Source organism: Bos javanicus, chromosome 29, assembly GCF_032452875.1.
Source record: "Bos javanicus breed banteng chromosome 29, ARS-OSU_banteng_1.0, whole genome shotgun sequence".
Classification (NCBI taxonomy): Eukaryota; Metazoa; Chordata; class Mammalia; order Artiodactyla; family Bovidae; genus Bos; species Bos javanicus.
In genome coordinates, this window is record NC_083896.1 from 12,070,028 (window position 1) to 12,090,269 (window position 20,242).

General features: G+C 41.3%; 1 protein-coding gene and 1 pseudogene across 16 annotated transcripts in view; both read left to right on the forward strand.

Annotated features, from left to right (window-relative positions):
• Positions 1–20,242, forward strand: part of DLG2 (discs large MAGUK scaffold protein 2) — a 2,330,119-nt gene that overhangs the window by 1,938,508 nt on the left and 371,369 nt on the right. The window contains exon 1 of one of the 16 annotated variants that reach the window (XM_061406105.1): positions 954–1,427. The exons of the other annotated variants lie outside the window; for them this stretch is intronic. The gene's annotated coding sequence lies outside the window, so the exon portion shown is untranslated. Of the gene's footprint in view, positions 1–953; positions 1,428–20,242 lie in introns of those variants that run through there. 16 annotated transcript variants of the gene reach the window in all.
• LOC133241050 (L-lactate dehydrogenase A-like 6B) lies at positions 2,116–18,153 on the forward strand (annotated as a pseudogene).

The following is a 20,242-nucleotide window of genomic DNA, read 5'->3' on the forward strand; positions in this document are numbered from 1 at the left end:
GTATGGAAGGTAAAAAAACAAACAAAAAAAAGTACTAACTTAGAAATCAGGCAGACCTAGGATCCAGTCCTAGCTTCACCTTTTACTAACCTTGTGATCTTGATCAAGTTATTTAAACTTTCTGAGTCTCAGAGTCTCAGAATTTTATCCTATAGGATAATGGAAATCAGACCATTTGAAGTACCCACCACCTATGAAGTACACAATAAATCTCTTTTACCTCTTCTTCCTTCTTACACTTACTTCTTACTTCTTACACTAAAGTCAAAATCATTTCTCCAATGTTGACCACAAGGGGCCTGCTGAATTAATCTCTTGGGAGAATTGCAACCCTATGGACCATAGCCCACCAGCCAGGCTTCTCTGTCCATGGATTCTCCAGGCAAGAATACTGGAGTGGGTTGCTGTGCCCACCTCCAGGGGATCGTCCCCAGCCAGGGATCAAAACCTTGTCTCCAGCATCTACCTGCATTGACAGGCAGGTTCTCTACCACTAACACCACCTGGGAAGCCCAGCTGTCCAGGTGGAAAGGCTCTAAAGCTTTGTGAGCTCTATCAAGTTTATCACTTAGGACACTAATTTCCTTATCTGTAAACTGGGGATGATAATACCTCTCAGCCTTATTGTGAGCATAAACAAAGTATTTAAGCCATTGATGCAGTGCCTAATGAGTACTAGCCATTCATTTATGCATTCATGCAATAGTAGTTTCTTCACCAGCTATTATATATAAGGCACTATTTTAAGTGTTAGGAATATAAAAGAAAGGAAGGAAGGAAGGTAGAAAGAAAAGAAGGAAGGGAAAGATAGGAAGGGAAGAAAGAAAAGAAAGAAAATTGCTGCCTCACAGTGCTTCTTATATTCTATTGGGAAAACCTTTTTTTTTTTTTTAAGTAATGGATAATGAAATTGTATAATCTATTAGGACATGATAGTGCAATGAAAGCCAATAAAGCAATGTAAGGTGAATTTGAGGTGCTGGGAGAGGAGTTGAACATTTTAAATAAGGTAGTCAGAGTAGACCACACTGAGGAGGTGACATTTTAGCAAAGAATGAAGGAGACGAGAGTGGGCCAGGCTGACCTCTGGGACGCGAGAAGAGCTCTGCCTTTTCTATTTGAGGAATTCACTCTGGTGGGACCGGGAGGAAGAGAAGGAAAGTGGGAGATGAGGACAGAGAGGTAACGGGTGAGTCACAGAGAGCACAGCCTCATTGGCCCCCATAAGGCTTTGCTTTCCTGAGGGAAGGAAGCGCCGTAGGGGGTTGTCAGCGGAGGGACAGGGCGTTCTCTCACTCACACTGTGAGATGGTCGCTCCGGCCGCCATGTTGACAGCAGCCTGTCGAGGGGCAAAGATGGAAGCGGAGGCCGGCTGGGACTCGGCCTGAAAAATGGAGGCGGGGCAGCTGTGGTCGAAGTGGAGGAGGTGAGGAACGATTCTGGATATGTTTAGAAGGGACAGTTAACAGATTTCCTACAAGCTTGGGTGTAGCTTCAGAGAAAGGAAGATGTGAAGGATGACTTCAAGGTTTTCTACCTGAAAAATCACACAAGAAGAAATTCTATTAGTTGAGACAGAGCTGCTCCGACAGGTGGAGCAGGTAACAGAGGTAGGCAGACTGAGGCCTGGAGACTGGCCAGGTCCTCCTTGGGGAGAAGAGGAGGAAGCAGCAAAGGGAACAAAAAGGAAACACCAATAAGGTAGGAGGAAATCAAGTAGGACCCCAGGAGCTAAATATTTCCAGAGGGTGGGATCACTCTTAAATGTTGCTCGTAAGTCATGTTAAGATGGGAACTGAAAATTAACTGCTGAATTTAATAACTTATGGATCAAATGAAAAAGCAGTTTCTGTAGTGTAATACGGTGAGAAACTGTGTGAAGTGGGTTTCATAATGAAAGGAGAGAAGTTAATGATAATGAGTACAGGTATCTCCCTTGAGTTGTGCTAAAAGGGTAAATAAAATAGAATGGTCACTAGAGGGTAGAAGTTTGGTTTTATAAAAGCAATTTTTTTGAATTTTTTTTTTTTTTTTTTTTTTTTTTTTTTATTCTTCCAATTTTATTTTATTTAATTTTTTTGAATTTTAAAATCATACTTTTACTACATTTTGAGGCCAACATAACCCTGATACCAAAACATTGTAAGAAAATTGTAGGCCACAATCTCATGATTAATTAATCAAGAAGTGAAAGGCAAAGCAGAAATGGAAAGATATACCCGACTGAGTGCAGAGTTCTAAAGAATACTAAGGAATGATAAGCCTTCTTAAGTGAAAAATGCAAAGAAATAGAAGAAAACAATATGATAGGAAAGACTAGAGATCTCAAGAAAATTAGAGATACGAAGGGAACACTTCTTACAAAGATGGACACAATTAAGGACAGAAACAGTAAGGACCTAACAAAAGCAGAAGAGATTAAGAAGAGATGGGAAGAATACACAGAAGAGCTATATAAAAAAAGATCTTAATGACCAGATAACCACAGTGGTGTGATTACTCACCTACAGCCAGATATCCTGAAGTGTGAAGTCAAGTGGGCCTTAGGAAGTGTTACTATGAACAAAGCTAGTGAAGGTGATGGAATTCCACCTGTTTAAAATCCTAAAATATGATGCTGTTAAAGTACTGCACTCAATATGCCAGCAAATTTGGAAAACTTAGCAATGGCCACAGGACTGGAAAAGGTCAGTTTTCATTCCAATCCCAAAGAGGGGCAAAGCCAAAGAATGTTCAAACTACTGCACAATTGCACTCATTTCACATGTTAGCAAGACAGTGTTCAAAATCATTCAAGCTGGGTTTCAACAGTTTATGAACCAAGAACATCCATATGTACGAGCTGGTTTTAGAAAAGGCAGAGAACCAGAGATCAAAATGTCAACATCCATTGGATCACAGAAAAAGTAAGGGAATTTCCAAAAACAAACATCTACTTCTGCTTCATTGACGATGATAAAGCCTTTGACTGAATGGATCATAACAGACTGGAAAATTCTTAAAGACATGGGAATACCAAACCACCTTACCTGCCTCCTGAGAAATCTGTATGCATGTCAAGAAGCAACAGTTAGAACTGGACATGGAACAACATACTGGTTCCAAATTGGGAAAGGAGTACGTCAAGACTGTACATGGTCACCCTGCTTATTTAACTTATATACAGAGTACTTCATGTGAAATGCTAGCCTGGATGACTCACAAGCTGGAATCAAGATTGCCAGGAGATATATCAATAACCTCAGATATGCAGATGACACCACTCTAATGGCAGAAAGCAAAGAGGAACTAAAGAGCCTCTTGATGAAGGTGAAAGAGAAGAGTGAAAAAGCTGGCTTAAAACTCAACATTCAAAAAACTAAAATCATGGCATCTGGTCCCATCACTTCATGGACAGACTTTATTTTAGGGGGCTCTAAAATCACTGCAGATGGTGATTGCAGCCATGAAATTAAAAGACGCTTACTCCTTGGGAGGAAAGTTATTCAAAAGAAGAGACATTAAAAAGGTCCATCTAGTCAAGGCTATGGTTTTTCCAGGGGTCATGTATGGATGTGAGAGTTGGACTGTGAAGAAAGCTGAGCACCGAAAAATTGATGCTTTTGAACTGTGGTGTTGGAGAAGACTCTTGAGAGTCCCTAGGACTGCAAGGAGATCCAACCAGTCCATTCTAAAGGAGATAAGTCCTGGGTGTTCTTTGGAAGGAATGATGCTAAAGCTGAAACTCTGGTACTTTGGCCACCTCATGCAAAGGTTGACTCATTGGAAAAGACTCTGATGCTGGGAGGGATTGGGGACAGGAGGAAAAGGGGACGACAGAGGATGAGATGGCTGGATGGCATCACTGACTTGATGGACGTGAGTTTGAGTGAACTCCAGGAGTTGGTGATGGACAGGAAGGCCTGGTGTGCTGCAATTCATGGGGTTGCAAAGAGTTGGACACGACTGAGCAACTGAACTGAACTGAATTGAAAATCACTGCTGATGATGACCTCAGCCATGAAATAAAAAGACACTTGCTCCATGGAAGAAAAGCTATGACAAACCTACAAAGCATATCAAAAAGCAGAGACGTCACTTTGCCAACAAAGATCTGTATAGTCAAAGCTATGGTTTTTCCAGTAGTCATATATGGATGTGAGAGTTGGACCATAAAGAAGGTTGAGTGCCAAAGAATTGATGCTTTTGAATTGTGATGCTGGAGAAGACTCCTGAGAGTCCCTTGGATGGCAAGGACATCAAACCAGTCAATCCTAAAGGAAATCAACCCTGAATATTCATTGTAAGGACTGATGCTGAAACTAAAGCCCTAATATTTTGACCACCTGATGTGAAGAGCTGACTCATTAGAAAAGACCCTGATGCTGGGAGAAATTGAGGGCAGGAGGAGAAGGGGGTGACAGAAGATGAGTTGGTTGGATGGCATCCTCAACTCAATGGACATGAATCTGAGCAAATTTTGGGAGATAGTGAAGGAAAGGGAAGCCTGGCGTGCTGCAGTCCTTGGGGTGGCAAAGAGTCCAACATGACTGAGCAACCGAACAATAAAAGGCTCAGTTGTTTATTTGTAAAGTGGAGATCATAACAATTATCTTCCTTGTAGAGTTCTTACAAGAATTAAATGATATAGATGCAAAAATCTTTACTAAAACATGAACAAACCAAATCCATATGTATATAGATTATTATGGTCACAACCAAGTTGTGATTTTTCTTCCCAGGAGTGAGAGGTTTAGTTTAATGTTTAAAAATCAATTATCTAGCAGATACAAACTATTATATATAAAATAGATAAACAACAAGCTCTTACCATATAGTATAGGGAACTATATTCTATATCCTGTAATAAACTAGAATGGAAAAGAATATATGTATTCTGAATCACATTGCTGTACACCAGAAACCAACACAACACTGTAAATCAAGAATACTTCAAAAAAAATTTTTGATCAATTATCGTAATTGACCGTATTAATACAATAAAGGAAATAAATTATAAAAATCTTACAATCATCTCAATACATACCAAAAAAATCATTTAATAAGTTTTTCTTAATTGGAGGACAATTATAATAGTATTTATAACAATAGTTATTTGTACATGCCAAAACATCATTCAATAATTTTTTCTTAATTGGAGGGTAATTACAAAAGTTGATAGAAATGATCTAATAGAAGAAAATTGGTGTTTTATTTATCAATTCACCTAAATATGTATATTTATATATATACGCACACACATATACATATATATTTACATATATTTAGAGAAAGAGGGAAGGAAGAGAAGAGATGGAAAACACTTCATTTACTTGACTGAAATTCTTATGTTTTAATTCTTCGATTCATTCAGTATCTCCTATTGATCCGTTTTATTTAGTGCTATATTCCCAGGGCAAGAACAGGGCCTGGCACTTCACAGGTGCTCAGTAATGACAGTATGACCATCAAGTGCTATGCTAGGTGATGTAAGGAAGAGAAAGGTACATTAGAAACTGATCCCACCTTCATGGAGCAGTAACCCAGTGAAGAGACAGGGCATGAACATGGTTATAACGCGTGGCCAGTGTGATAGAATGGGACAATCACATCGTTTGTTTCCATCTTCTCATCCTGCTGTTTTGTTATTTAAATCAACCGTGTTAAGTTCCTTGGTATCACCCTGTCTTCTTTATCATCATCACAACTCCCACCTCACCACAGGATCACGCTCAGTGACTGACACCTGAGCGGAATCGATGAGCACCCTGTCAGCAGCACTCCGCCCCGCACGAGCCCCCTCTCTCAACCACCCCAAAACTCCCCAGGGAGGCTTTGGCCCTTGCTTCCTAACTTCTGCCCAGGGTCTAAGCAACTGCAGGATTTGAAGCAGAAGAAATCGTGGATCATGAGGCGTCAACTCTGTTGTCGGTGTGCAGGTCTGCATGTGACTCATGAGGGTGATGGAAAGGGCAGGACCCACGAGAAGATCATGATATGCCCAGCTTTAGGAACACAGCGGTAAATAGTGGGGTCTCTGCCCCCAGGCCCTCAGGTCTAATGGGAGGTCAGAGCAAGGAGGATGGAGGCAAATTCTTAAATAAGACCGTATTAAGGAACGTAAGGAACCTAGACAGTATATAGTGGAAAGGAAGAAACTCTTGGGCCGGAAAAAGGAATAAAGCCAGACAGATGCTACCGCAACCCCAGGATATAAAATTGTTCAACCTGTAGAAAATCCTCTCACAGATTGCCTCCATGGAAATTCCTTTGAAGCAGATTGGGTTGGGAGGGGTGGGGATTCATGCTCTGAAATTATGTCTAAAAACTGAAAGCAAACAATTTCTGAAACCAGAATTCCTAACATATAGTAAATGCTGAGAACATGTTTTTAGTTAAAATATTTTTTAATATCAGAAAGGAAGGAAAGTTATGTTTGAAAACAGGTGACTATCATTTGTAAATGACAATTTTAGAAAGACATTTTAATTATTAAGATCAAATTGCAGGTAGAGGAGTGAGAGACTGGTTTGGTAAAAATTAACCAGGCAGTGTGCCCAAGATGATCACCAGGTGAACTAGTTAATCTAGTTAAGAGCTTCAGGAGTTCAGAGGAGAGAGAATTTTATTAAATATGGAGGAAGCTGAAGGCAAGGGTTTACAGAAAGCATTTAAGTAGGACTCAAATACAAGAAGAGCAGGCCTGCCACCTTCTCCCAAACCTGTGTCTCCACAGTTCTTCAGTGACATCCTGTGTTCTCCTTTTGGTCTTGATTTGTTTTCATGAATATTTTCCCCAACAGTTTTGAATAATTGAATATGAGTTTTCTTGAGGATAGATGTAGAGGGTCTAACCCAGGGCTCCACACTCAGGTAAATGTTTGTGAGTGATGAATACCTTAGCAAATGAAAGAACTTGAATAAATCTTCCCTAAGGGGAAGGGAAAGCCTTTAACTGTTTATTTCAAATTTTTCACTGAAATGAAATTTTTTTAAAGTTGCCCTCTGCCCTTATAATCCAACATATCACCTCAGTTTTCTAGTTGCAGTGCAGTCTGAGATAGAGAAAACCAAGACGCAAAGCTTACAAGAGAAATGACTGAAGTGTGGATGGGTAGATGGTATCACAAGGGTAGCATTTTCTTTCCTAGAAGAAGCTCTTTCTAGGCTGCATACTTGCTGTACTTTGGGGATGTCAGGACCCACTTACACATCCACAAACTAGTAAATCAGAAAATACCTGCTTTTCCAGCCCCCAAGCCCACATAAGTATCTGCTCCTGGAGAAATAACCTCTTGTCATTGGGAACATCTACTCTCTTGTCCTCAGAGACTTACAAGACAAATCACTCCTAAAACCAGAGAAGTTGAGAAGTTAAATAGTGCATCCAAAGTGACACAATTAAATGGAAACCTGGACATTGACCTACTCTTTTCTTATACATTGTTTCCCAGTTACTGAATTTTCACATGCTGTGGCCTACGAAGATAGTACTCCAAGCTACAACAAACAGCACCTTCAGATTGAAGCCTGATTCTTCAGTCTGAATCATGTTTACCGTGTTACACACAAAATGTTTAGGTAACCTGCCTGCCAATGCAGGAGACGTAAGGGACCCAGGTTCGATCCCTGCATCAGGAAGATCCCCTGGAAGAGGAAATGGCAACCCACTCCAGTATTCTTGCCTGGAGAATCCCATGGACAGAGGAAACTGGCGGGCTACAGTCCATTGGGTTGCAAGGAGTAGGACATGACTGAAGCAATTTAACACACATCCTTAATCTAGTAGTACTATATGAGGACAAGGATAATAAGTCGTTGTTTCTGAATAGTATTTTCTGATTTACAGAGCAATTTATGTTTTAATTTTCAAAGCAACCTTGAGACAGACAAGAAACACACCATTATCTGTAACACTCACTTTTCACAAAGAAACCAAGCCACAGAGAAGTTAAATGGTACCTCCAAAGTCATAACATTAAATGAAACCTGGTAATTTAGCTGCTCTTTTCTTATTCATTCTCCCAGTTATTTTCATACACTGTGGCATGCAAACCGGGTGCTCCCAGATACAATGAAAACATTACCACTGTGGTTATTCTCCAAGAATCCACAAGATGGCAGTAAGAGACAGATATTGTATACACTTGCATTCACCGGCGGTATCTGGCCTGTTTGCTGAGTTTTTGTACTGTTGTACGTATTAAAACTGATCGTTATCCTAATGCTAGAGTTTTAAAATAGCATTCAGAGGACTTCCCTGGTAGTCCAGTGGTTAAGGTTCTGCCCTTTCATCCCAGGGTGCACAGCTTCAACCCCTGGTCAGGAAACTAAGATCCCATATGCCACACAGTGGCCTGTATATATATATATCTCCCCTGGAGGAGGAAGTGGCAGCCCACTCCAGTGTTATTGCCTGGAGAATCCCATGGACAGAGGAGCCCTGGGGACTGCAGTCTATGGGGGTCACAGAGTCAGACAACTGAAACAACTTAACATAGCAAATAGCATTTATATAATATATACATATATGTATATACACGTATAATTCATAGAACAAAAGTGAATTAATATGTTAAAGTAAAAGTTGTGACTTCATTGCTGTTTTTTTCCTCTCTTCTTTCTTTTTTTATGAGAGTCTCATTTTTTAAAGACACAAAATGCTAAGAATCAGCCAGGAGCCCTAACAGTCAAACAAGACTGCTTGAGAAAATGAAAAATGTTGCTCCTTCCTAAACATAGACTAATCGATGATTCTCTTGCTTGAAGGAAAGGAAAAGAAGGGTCAGTGAAGAGCCAATAGTTAATCTTCCATATAATTTAATTGCTTGTTATTTCTCTCTGTTCAAAATCTATCCTGGAGGAAAACATTCCTGATCGACCTTGTTGAATGATGCCGTGACTCAAGCTACAAAATATTTATCTCCTGTATCGCTAATAGGCATGGTTTAGTGCAACAGAAGCTGCCCTAAACTATGGCCATTTTTTACATGTATTTTTATTATTCTACTCACAGATAGATAGAATTGATAGAATTCAGGAGACTGGAAACTACATTTTACTTTCATTTTTTAAAATCTGCTTCCACGTTCAATACATATGGATATGAGTTAGTTGTCCCAGAACTGCAAGCATCACAGAAAAGCACACTCTGTATTAAGCATAAATGACATCGAGTGTTTATCAGCCTCTCCTTTGTATAGTAGACACTACACCTCAGTTCAAAAAGATGGCAGTGAGTTCACATCAGACCTGAAGCGTTTTAAAATGGCCATTAGCTATCTCTGGTATGAAGTCCTTTGGGAACTCTCCCACGCTGTACAGATTTCTCATTTTCCTCTCCTCCTGACTTCTTTCATCTCTGATTACCTTCCAATTCATGGTCATTTCTCATTAAAAACGCAGCTGTCATTTTTGCTCGATTGTAAGAGACTCTCCTTTCACTTCATTGTATTTTCTAATCTCAGTTTTTTTCCCCAAGAAAAAATCTGATTGCAATCTATTAAGATAATATGATTTTCTTTCCCTTACACCAATATCTACTTAAAACTTCTGTTAGGAAATGAGATATCCCAATCTGTTCATTTATCCACCCTTCCCTGACCACAGCAAACTTGATAGAGGTCTTCAGGTTCTGCGTTCCCTTGCTATGCAGGATGAGGTGATGACAAAGCCATTTGTCATGTCCTCAAGATACATGTAGTCTAGAAGAAGTGAGTAGGTCCACCCAGAGTGATGGCAAAAGAAAAGTACAGAGAGACACAGGCGTTCAGAGAAGAGGCTAAACCTGGCTCTTGTGAGGATGTGATCTGGGGAGGATTCATGCTCTCAGAAATGAGCTGACCTCCCAGATTCTCCCCATAAGTCCAAGATAAACCATCTTTTCATTAGGCCCCAAGGAAAGAGCATGAAGTCCAATGCAGAAGTAAAAGTTAGGGGTGCTCATGAATTCTAACCAACTGGAGTTAACAAGATAGGAGATACAGGAGACTAATCAGGCCTCTGATCAAGGCTGAGGCATTTGAGCCCTGGACCCATAAAGGGAAAAGCAAACAGTTCCCAGTGGCGGACACATGATGAAACCTGACCAGCTCCTGAGCACCTTCGCCCGTGGCTCAGCGGACAAGAATCCACCGGCGATGCAGGAGACGCAGGTAGACACGGGTTCAGTGCCTGGACTGAGAAGATTCCCTGGAGAAGGAAATGGCAACCCACTCCGGTGTTCTTGTCTGGGAAAGCCCACGGACAGAGGAGCCTGGCGGCTGCAGTCCATAGGACTGCAAAGGGACACAACTGAGCCCAGCACAGCACGCCCCCTCAGAGTCCAGCGAAGTGAGACGACGGACGCTCCTGGTATCTGAAGACCCTTCCAGCTCCGACAGTCTAGGGCTGTGTGTCTGAGAGAACTTTGGGATACTAAAAAGAAGCACTGAAGCTTCCAAACATTTCATTTAGGACTAATTACTAGGGATTTCCCTTTAATAAAAGCTTTTAAAAACTAAAAATTGAAGGCATGCATTCATGTTTTTTCAGTCTGTTTGGCTATAATTTACTTATCAGAATAAAGTCAAAATTCCTCCCTATAGCTTTTTTTTTTTTTTCCAGCTTGTGCAGTCTCCTCTTAAAACCCCTTTCTTCACATTGTCTACTCTCCCCTCCTCACCTGCTTCTCCTAAAAGGTCGTTTCTATTCATCCTTTCCCCGAGTCAGGAAGATCCCTCTGGAGAAGGGAATGGCTACCCACTCCAGTATTCTTGTCTGGGAAGATTCCGTGGACAGAGTAGCCTGGTAAGGCTACAGTCCACGGGGTCACAAAGAGTCAGACACGACTGAGCGATTAAACACACACATACATTCATTCTTTAGATCGCATTCAGTTGTTACACTCTCTGAACACTCTCAAAATCCCTCTCAACACACACGGAGATGCCCCCAGGTTAGGTACCCATCTTAATAGACTCATAGACCCAGTACTTTCCCTGTCACAACACTTATCACTCTAGTTTGTTAACAACACATTTAGTGCTCCGTTTTTCTCTCTAGATTGTAAGCCAGGACAATGTCTATCTTGCTTTCCTGACACATGATAGATATCCTATAAATATTTAATGAGCGAAAGAATAAAGCTAATTATTTTAAGTCAGTAGATTCTGAGTGAAGACCTAGTAAAATAGTACATGACATTGTATATCTCTGTTGCCCTGGATGATGTTAGAAACTGTCCCTACAGGTTGACTCTTTAAGGATTCCAGCTGACACGAATGTGTGTAACCTAACAGTATTTGAAGAATGTTTTAAGACTAACATCTTCAAAATAAAAGAGTAATAATTATACTTATGTCTTTCATATAACAGGAGCTTCCCTGATGGCTCAGATGTTTAAAGAATCTGCCAGCAATGCAGAAGACATGGGTTCATATAACACCCGGGTTCATATAAAAACCACTAGAGGGCAATGAAAGCCAACTTGAAACATCTTTTAAAGGAAAGAATAGTAAAAATGTTTTTCTTGGTAAAATCTGGACAGCTAATCTTATGTTGGGGATAGTTAAAGGAACTGTAGGCTATAGTCTCTGTGATTATGGGTTGAGCAGTTATAATTACCTTTCTCATGTGGTCTTAAAACCTAGATTATCTGTGATCATAACATCACCTTACATTTTATGCTTGATCTCATTTGAACCTCCCACAACATTGTTGTTGTTTAGTCGCTAAGTCATGTCCGACTCTTTGCAGCCCCATGGACTGTAGCCTTTCAGGCTCCTCTGTCCATGGGATTTCCCACATCAGCAGGGGATGCATTCTTTTCTCATTTTCCAATGAAAAAAACAACTGGGGTTCAAGAGGTATTGATGTAGTAAGTAGCCAGAAGGAACAAAATTACTGGCACAAACTGTGTGAATACTTGTTGGCTGCTTATATTTACCACACATACAAAATTCCTTGCTAAGGCAGACACTCTGGGAGAATACAGTTCCCAAAATTAGTTGCAGCAATTTAGAATGGAGACATAAGGCAGTAGCTTCTTAGCAGAAGATCTTGTGGTTCTAGGTTACCACAAGGTACCATCTGATGATGATGTCAGAATACGTACGTAGAACCTATTTACAGAAATATGCTGCCGGGGCCTAGAAAGGGGACAAGCTTCTGACCTTCACACTGGTTAGACCCTTCCTAAGACCATATGGACCATTCCAGTTGCTGCATTTTTGAAATCAAGAAACAACAGACTAGGGCTAATGTACAAGATATATTAGAGACTTAAGGAGAAATTAGGATGTCCTGAAGCGCCGGAGTCCAACCCCAGCAACCAGGGATTCAACCTGAAGAGGTGAATGGTGTCGGCGATGAGACAGCCTCTCATTTTTCTATGGACTGCCTCTTTATTCCAAGTTTAAGATTCTCTTTTATACTTGTACGAAAACAATAGGCCAGAGGTTTGACATTTTCAGTTCCCCCTCTCCTAGATTTATTATCTCCATAAATCATTGTTGCTCTTCAGAGTTCCTGCTTCAGTGATTCTCTCAGCCTTATCATCTGTTATCTACTTCCTCTAATGTGTCCTATAGTTAACTTGTGATTACATTGTAACTCATGCTACATTCCTCAGTTTACTACTTATCTTTCTAAGTCCTGTTTGCCCCTAACATCCTGAGCTCACTGTCTCTTAAGAAAGGCGTCAACTTCTATAAGCTATAGTAAAATATGCTAACTTTACAACATTCCTTAAATCTTTAACTTCTAACTATTTTAATTATTTCTAAGCCCTAAATTCAGTAAACTCCTTTGCCATAAACATTCTCCTCACAAATAGGCTTCAGATAGCAGTCCCTCCCATGGCCTCAAGCTACGGCCTATGTGCTCATCCTGGAACACTCTTTTGTAAAAGTCCTTGAACAAATGTCAATGATTAACTTTATGAATTATTTTCTGAGCACAGCTGCAGAAGGCTTTGTGCCTTCTCATGCTCCTCTCAAGAACAATAAGCACCTTAATATTCCTTTTCAGTCAACTCAGCCGAGGAGAGGAAAGGACAAGTCAGAATTACAAGGCCTAACTCCTTCATCCTGGGGCTGTGCCTGTGGAATGAGGAGAGGGGTCTGGGGCCGTGCCTCCATTTTGTCAGTAATGCCTAACACAGCTCCCGACACTGAAGGGGGTATGAGAACAAGGGAGATGGGGTTAGCTATAATAATGCTTAAGCTTGTTGGCACTGGAATCAGAAAATGTGGATATGACTTGACATTCACACTGAAAACTAATCATTCCAGGGACCTGGGTTGGTTTATTATGTATATCAAATATGGACGCCAACATGGGTATGTAAAAGGCTCGCCCTACGATTCACTTGCTGTAGAAGAAGCCTCTTGACTATCTTAGTCTGAGCCAATAGGAGAAGTCCTTTCTGGAGGCCAGGTGAAGGCCTAGGGAGGCCCCTGGGTGGCAGACGTGGCCTTGCACAGTAGCAGGGGAGGGAGATGCTGAGCTTTCAGAGGCTTTCTCCAATCTCCTCCTCCACCTCTTGTGTAAGCAGACATGAGGTGGGTTCAGGGAGTTCTAAGGGCCAGCTTAGAGTGGGCGCTGTGGGGTTTTTCTTCACCTGAGGATGGCTTAGTGTCCCCTGCAGGTGGCAGGCACCTCACTGCTCTTCACCCCTGTCACCCATGAATTTATGATGAATTTCGCTTCCAAGAAGACCATTCTTCACAATAAGATATAGGAAGCAGATTGGTTGGCATGGCCTCTGCTATCACCGTTTTTTAGAAGATGTGAATGATGAACTTGCTTCTGTGGGTATATTGATGAAGGCAAATTGAATGATGAAACACCAGATCTTGAGTCCTTTTATGAAAATGCCAAATGCTGTTTCCAGGAAAGGTTATCTTGTCACTGCAAACTCCAACTTAGTGATTATCACAGCAGGTGCACATCAGGAAGGAGGAGAAACACGCCTTCATTTAATCCACCGAAATGTGACTGTCTTCAATGTTTTAACATATTATCCAATACAATCGCCATGGCTGGCAAACTGATTATTGCTTCTAATCTAATGGCTATCTCATGTAGCCTGGAAGTTGAATGAATTTCCCAAAATCGTGTTATTAGAAGCGGTCATAATCTGGACACTGCCCATTTCCCTTCTTTGGTTAAGCAGAAGCTTGGTGTCCACTCTGAAACCTGTCATGGGTGGATCCTTGGAACATGGAGACTCAAGCGTTCCTGTGTGGAGTAGAGTGAACATTGCTGATGATCCTCGGAAGGATCTGAACTCAGATGTAAGAACTGATAAAGGTCATGAGCAGTGGGGAAACATCCACAAAGGAGTGATTGTCGATGCCTATGAGATTATTGAAATGAAAGGCAAAGCAGCTGACCTTTGAACTACACAAGTTTGAACTTTGCCAGTCTACTTATATGCAGATTTTTTTCTATAGGAAGCACTATGGTACTATACTATCTATGCTCCATTGGTTAAATTCCTGAGTGCAAAACAATGGATACAGAGGAACCACATGTAGGGAGGACCCAACTATTGGTTATAGGTGGATTTTTCAACTTTACAGAAGGCTGGGGCCCCTAACACCTCCCTCACCCAGTGTTGGCCAAGAGTTAACTACTTCTTGGGCCACTGGCCCATCTTTAGCTGATTTAACATAAAGTCTTTTAACATCAAGTATTTTGAAGACTCTTGAGTACATCCAGGGACTTCCCTGGCAGTTCAGTGCTTAAGACTCCATGCTTCCACTGCGGGTAGTAGGGTTCCATCCCTGGTCGGGAAACTAAAATCCTGCATGCCATGTGTTGCAGCCAATGAGTAAAAAGGAAAAAAACAAAACAAAACAGTACATCCAGTTTCTACCAATTAAGGACCTCTATAGAATAAATGAAGAAGTGTTCCTCAGTGTTCCTTGTACCATGGGAGAAAATAATATTACAGACCCTATACAGAACCTTGACAAGGTTCACTGGCGGGGGGTGGGGGGGGGGCGGGGAGGAGGGGGTGCAGAAATACTTTGGGAAATTCAGAAAGAGTTCAGGCTTTAAAGTTTCTTAAAGCTACCATCCTGAAGTTATTGAAGAAGAGAGAGTAGGTATGGGACTATATATGTTAAACCTATAAATAAACTTGAAACCCCAAGAATTGGAAAGAGGAAAGTGGGTAGAGTGACTCCCCATTTAGCCCTCCAGCTCTTTTATTTAGCATCCAGATGTCAGATGACACTTATTTTTTACAATCTGAAGTGATTGTGCCAAACAAGGTGTTTTTGGTACCTCCAACGTATCAGTACTTGTCTTATATATATACAGATGTAGTTGCCATTTGGTTCAAAAGAACCTATGATGTAGGTGTTTATTGTGTTATAGAAATTCTTATTTTAAGCTGGAAAAAAAAGTTCTAATTCCTTTAAATACATACTAATTATATTACTCTGGCTGACTTATACCTATGTTTATTTATGTACTATTTTTAAAAGTTATAACTACTTCTGTAAGGTAAAAATAAAGTACATGCACAAAGGGGGAAAAAATGGATTTGGATCCTGACTCTAGACTTATAATTGTGAACTTGGGCAATTTACTTCTCTGCCTCAGTTTCCTCAGCCACAAAACGATGACCGTGTCTATTTATAGGGCTGTTAGGAGAAAGAGTCAAAATAATGCATGTACATTTGGTGCCACATTTGGCACAAGGAAGGATTTAATAAATGCTTGCCCTTTGCTGTTGTTGGGCTGTTAAAGCATTTGCAAGGCCTTTCTGTAGAAATGAATGTAGACTTATTTGTGTTGCCCCAGAAAATGTATCAGAACCCAGAGAGCCACTAGCTAAAAGCAAGAGTTTGTGAATCTGGCAGGTTAGTTTTCAAATCCAGTTTCTACCACATAATGCCTAACTAATCTTCGACGAATTACTCAGCCTCACTGAGTCTCCATTTTCCCGTGTTAAGAAGCATTTGCAGCAGCTCTGCACTGTGCTAAGTAAGTGGGCAGAGCAACAGGGTGTCATCTCACTCCATTGTAGTTAGTGGGCAGGGGACAGCTAACCATCTACAGGGCTTGAGAGAGTGCGTACCTGCAGAGGGGGAGATTTTTTCTTATTAAATCTCAAACGACCCTATCAAGTGCATTTGTTTCTACCCTTGAAAATGTCAGAAATAAAATTTGTTCTCACATTCAAGTTGTCTTCATCTGGCTTGTCATAAGCTGGTCCTCAAGTGGCCATTCATTCAAAACAGTTTCCCCTAGAAGAGCATTTGGCCTTTAAAGTTGACTAGGTTCCTTTATTTCTTGAAAAGCAAAAAAAAAAAAAAAAGGAAGGAAAAATGTTGGCTTTGGAGACAGATCTCTGAACTTTGCTTTACTTGCTAACAGCTCTGAGAACTTTGGACAATTACTTGGCCTCCTTGAACTAAATGTCCTCTGCAAAATAGGGCAGGCGTGTACGTCAAAGAACTGTTAGGGGGCTTAAGTGTGCCAGGGTGTAGGCACCCAGCCTGGTGCCTGACACAGAGGAGGTCCTGCCTTCCAGGGCAGCAGCCCCGGCAATCCTAGTGCTCACGGCTCTCTGAGCCAGCCTCGAACACCGGCCTTCTGATGATCATCTCGTCTTAACCCAGGGACATGGCCCCTGCCAGCTGAAAGCTGACCTCTGGGCCATCTCCCACACTTTTAGTCCATGAGCTCTCCCCTTCACACCCTGTGTGTACCTGGGATTCTAGTGTTCCCATGCTCTTTCTGTGTGCCCTCAGTGAAAATCTACCCTTCTGGAAAGAAATCAGATGCCCCAGTTCACCTTGAAGTTGAATACCATGAAAAGGCAAAGTGTCATCCCAACTACAGTGAATATTAAAATATACTATTTTAATAGTATAACAAGCTTAAAGCTAGAGCACTGACTCTCAAATGGTAAAATTATAGGATTTGCAATATTCCCCATGAAAAAAGAATTTCAGAAACGCAGCAGAGTCCTTCATCGCCTGAGTCCATTTTTACATTTCAAAGTTGACTACATGAGGCTGTGATCTCTCTGACAGCAAACCCAAATCTTATCTTTATTGATTCCAGTACATGGTGCATCCTCCGGCAGGTTATAGGTATTCAATAAATGTAGACTAGATGGTCTTAAGGCCATGTCAGATGTATAAAAATATTTCCTAGCCCACACCACTGCTCCTAAATACAAATATAAAACCATTTATCAAACACTTGGGAGAAGGGAGTTAGAAGAAATAAAAGTACTTTCCTTTTCTTTTAATGTTGAGGAGAGAGGGTATAAATTCCCTTTACTTCAGTTCAGTCACTCAGTCATGTCCAACTCTTTGCGACCCCATGAACTGCAGCACTCCAGGCCTCCCTGTCCATCACCAACTCCCAGAGTTTACCCAAACCCATGTCCATCGAGTCAGTGATGCCATCCAACCATCTCATCCTCTGTCGTCCCCTTCTCCTCCTGCCCTCAATCTTTCCCAGCATCAGGGTTTTTTCCAGTGAGTCAGCTCTTCGCATCAGGTGGCCAAAGTATTGGAATTTCAGCTTCAGCATCAGTCCTTCCAGTGAACACCCAGGACTGATCTCCTTTAAGATGGACTGATTGGATTTCATAGAAGAAGGAGGATTTGAATTGAGCTTCCCAAGGCCAGGGTGGCAGGATCACCCTGTGGCTCCTGAGTAGATAGAGAATTCCCAGCAGACAGCAAGCGAGAAGTTCAAAAGCCACTGGTGCTGATGACGACACTGGAAACACTTGTCTGAGCAGCTAGTTTTGGAAACCTGCACCCCAGTGTACATTTCCCTATCTGCATTTCAGTTTCCTTTGGACATTTTAAACACTTCTTCTCCCACATCCCCTCTCACACATCTCCTACACACTCCCGATCCTCCATCTCTCCCACATATATAGCAAAAAAAAAAGGAGGGGGATCTCTTTCTCTGTGATACTAGTTTCCTCTAATCTTTGCTCAGTAATGTATCACAGTCAGAACAAGTTTCAACTCATGAGTTGACAATCTTAATGTCACTCGCTTAAAAGAGTCAAAGATTTGCTCTTTTGCTTAATATCCAACAAGAAATATGGATTTTAATGTACCTTCCCCCACTGCCTGAGGCTGAAATTTCCACAAAATTGAACTCAAATTTGAACATTTTAAAACTATTCTGGAAAAAAAAAAAGAACCAAGGAGATTTATTTTACTGTTTCTTCTTTACTATTAAAAAAAAATAACATGAATTTTACTGCTTGGATGTGTTTAATCAGGAAATAATAGGACTTCCCTAATGGTTCAAGTGGTAAAGAATCTGCCTGCAATGCAGGAGATGCAGGAGATGTGAGTTCAATCCCTGGGTCAGGAAGAACCCCTGGAGAAAGAAATGGCAACCCACTCCAGTATTCTTGCCTGGAAAATCCCGTGGACAGAAGAGCCTGGAGGGCTACAGTCCACAGGGTCAAAAGGAGTCAGACATGACTGAGCACACAGGCACAGTCTAACCCAAAAGAGCCCAAGAGTTAAATTTTACATGCCATTCACATCAAAAAGTACAAAATTGAAATGTGCTTTTAGTGGTATCAGTAGTGGTATGAGGTTGAACCATTGGACTTCCCAGATGGCGCTAGTGGTAAAGAACCCACCTGCCAACGCAGGATACATAAAGAGATATGGGTTCAATCCCTGGGTGGGGAAGAACCCCTGGAGGACGGCATGGAAACCCACTCCAGTATTCTTGCCTGGAGAATCCCATGGACAGTGGAGTCTGGCGAGCTACAGTTCACAGGGTCTCAAAGAGTCAGACACGATGGAAGCAACTTAGGGTGCATGCATACAAAATTACCATTTTTCTAGGTCAGGTCAAATATTGGCAGTTTTGTACAGCTCAAACTAATATGGATTCATGTTTCTCTAGTACCCACAGAACCCTCACAGATAGCTTGGTCCTACAACTCTTGGGCAGAGGTTAAGGCCATAGGTGATAGTATGTAAAGTGTCTTGGAGGGTCCACGTTAGAAAAGTCACCTCTGTTGGTTTACTCTTAACAAGGATGTTTAGTGGCTTCCCAATTTAAAAGTAACAGCCATCATCCACTCAGTAGGTTTTTGTATGCATCATCTCATTCAACCAATATGATTCTGCAACTCTTTTGAAGAAAATATCCCTATCACTCTGTAGATGTGAAAAATGGAGTCTCAGAGCAGGTCACCTGCCCAGGATCACACAGCAGGTAAGGGACAGTTCCAAAATTCCAAGCCTAAATCTGCTGGCAAAGCCCATACTTTTTCCCCTGTGTTACACTGCTCCCACTCATATGGGAAGAAGTGAAGGAAGAGAGGGAGGGAGGAAGGAAACAAAGGAAGAAAAACAGGTCTTCAAAATGAAATACCAATTATCATCAGCTGCTGCTGCTGCTGCGTCACTTCAGTTGCGTCCAACTCTGTCTGACCCCAGAGATGACAGCCCACCAGGCTCCCCCGTCCCTGGGATTCTCCAGGCAAGAACACTGGAGTGGGTTGCCATTTCCTCCTCCAATGCATGATGGTGAAAAGTGAAAGTGAAGTCACTCAGTCGTGTCCGACTCTTTGTGACCCCATGGACTGCAGCCTACCAGGCTCCTCCGTCCATGGGATTTTCCAGGCAAGAGTACTGGAGTGAGTTGCCATTGCCTTCTCCGTTATCATCAGCACTTAATAGTACGGATACATGTTGAGCTCTTTGCATGGGAATTTTAACTTTCTACACTTAGGCCCTTGAGATGAAACCTGATAAAGCAAGAGATCTTCTTATAGACCCTGAGCGCCTCAAGAGAAGAGGTTGTATCTAAATAATCTTGGTATCTATGGACTGTGGCATAGGACCTAAAACATAGTAAGTCCCAAATAAGTGTTTCGAGAATGAATGTGTAAATGAGTAAATAAATGAATGACTTTTACAGTGGAGGGAGGCAGAATAGGTACATAGCTCTCTGCAGAATCAAAAATCTTACTATATATATATATATATATATTTTTTTTTTTTTTTAATCACATGATTGAGTCACAGAGTCATAACTCTGAATGGGACTTCATGAGTTCCCTTGCGTAATATTTGTTTGTTTGTTTTATGAGTCAAGGAACTAAAGCACAAACTTCCAAAGCTAATTAGTGAGGAAGCTAGAGCCACATCCACTAAGTATTCTTGAAAACATACTCATCCCTGGATTATGCCACCTATCGGGACATAAAAACACTAATCTAAAATAGTGAATTATCCTAATCCCATCCATGATCGAGAACTT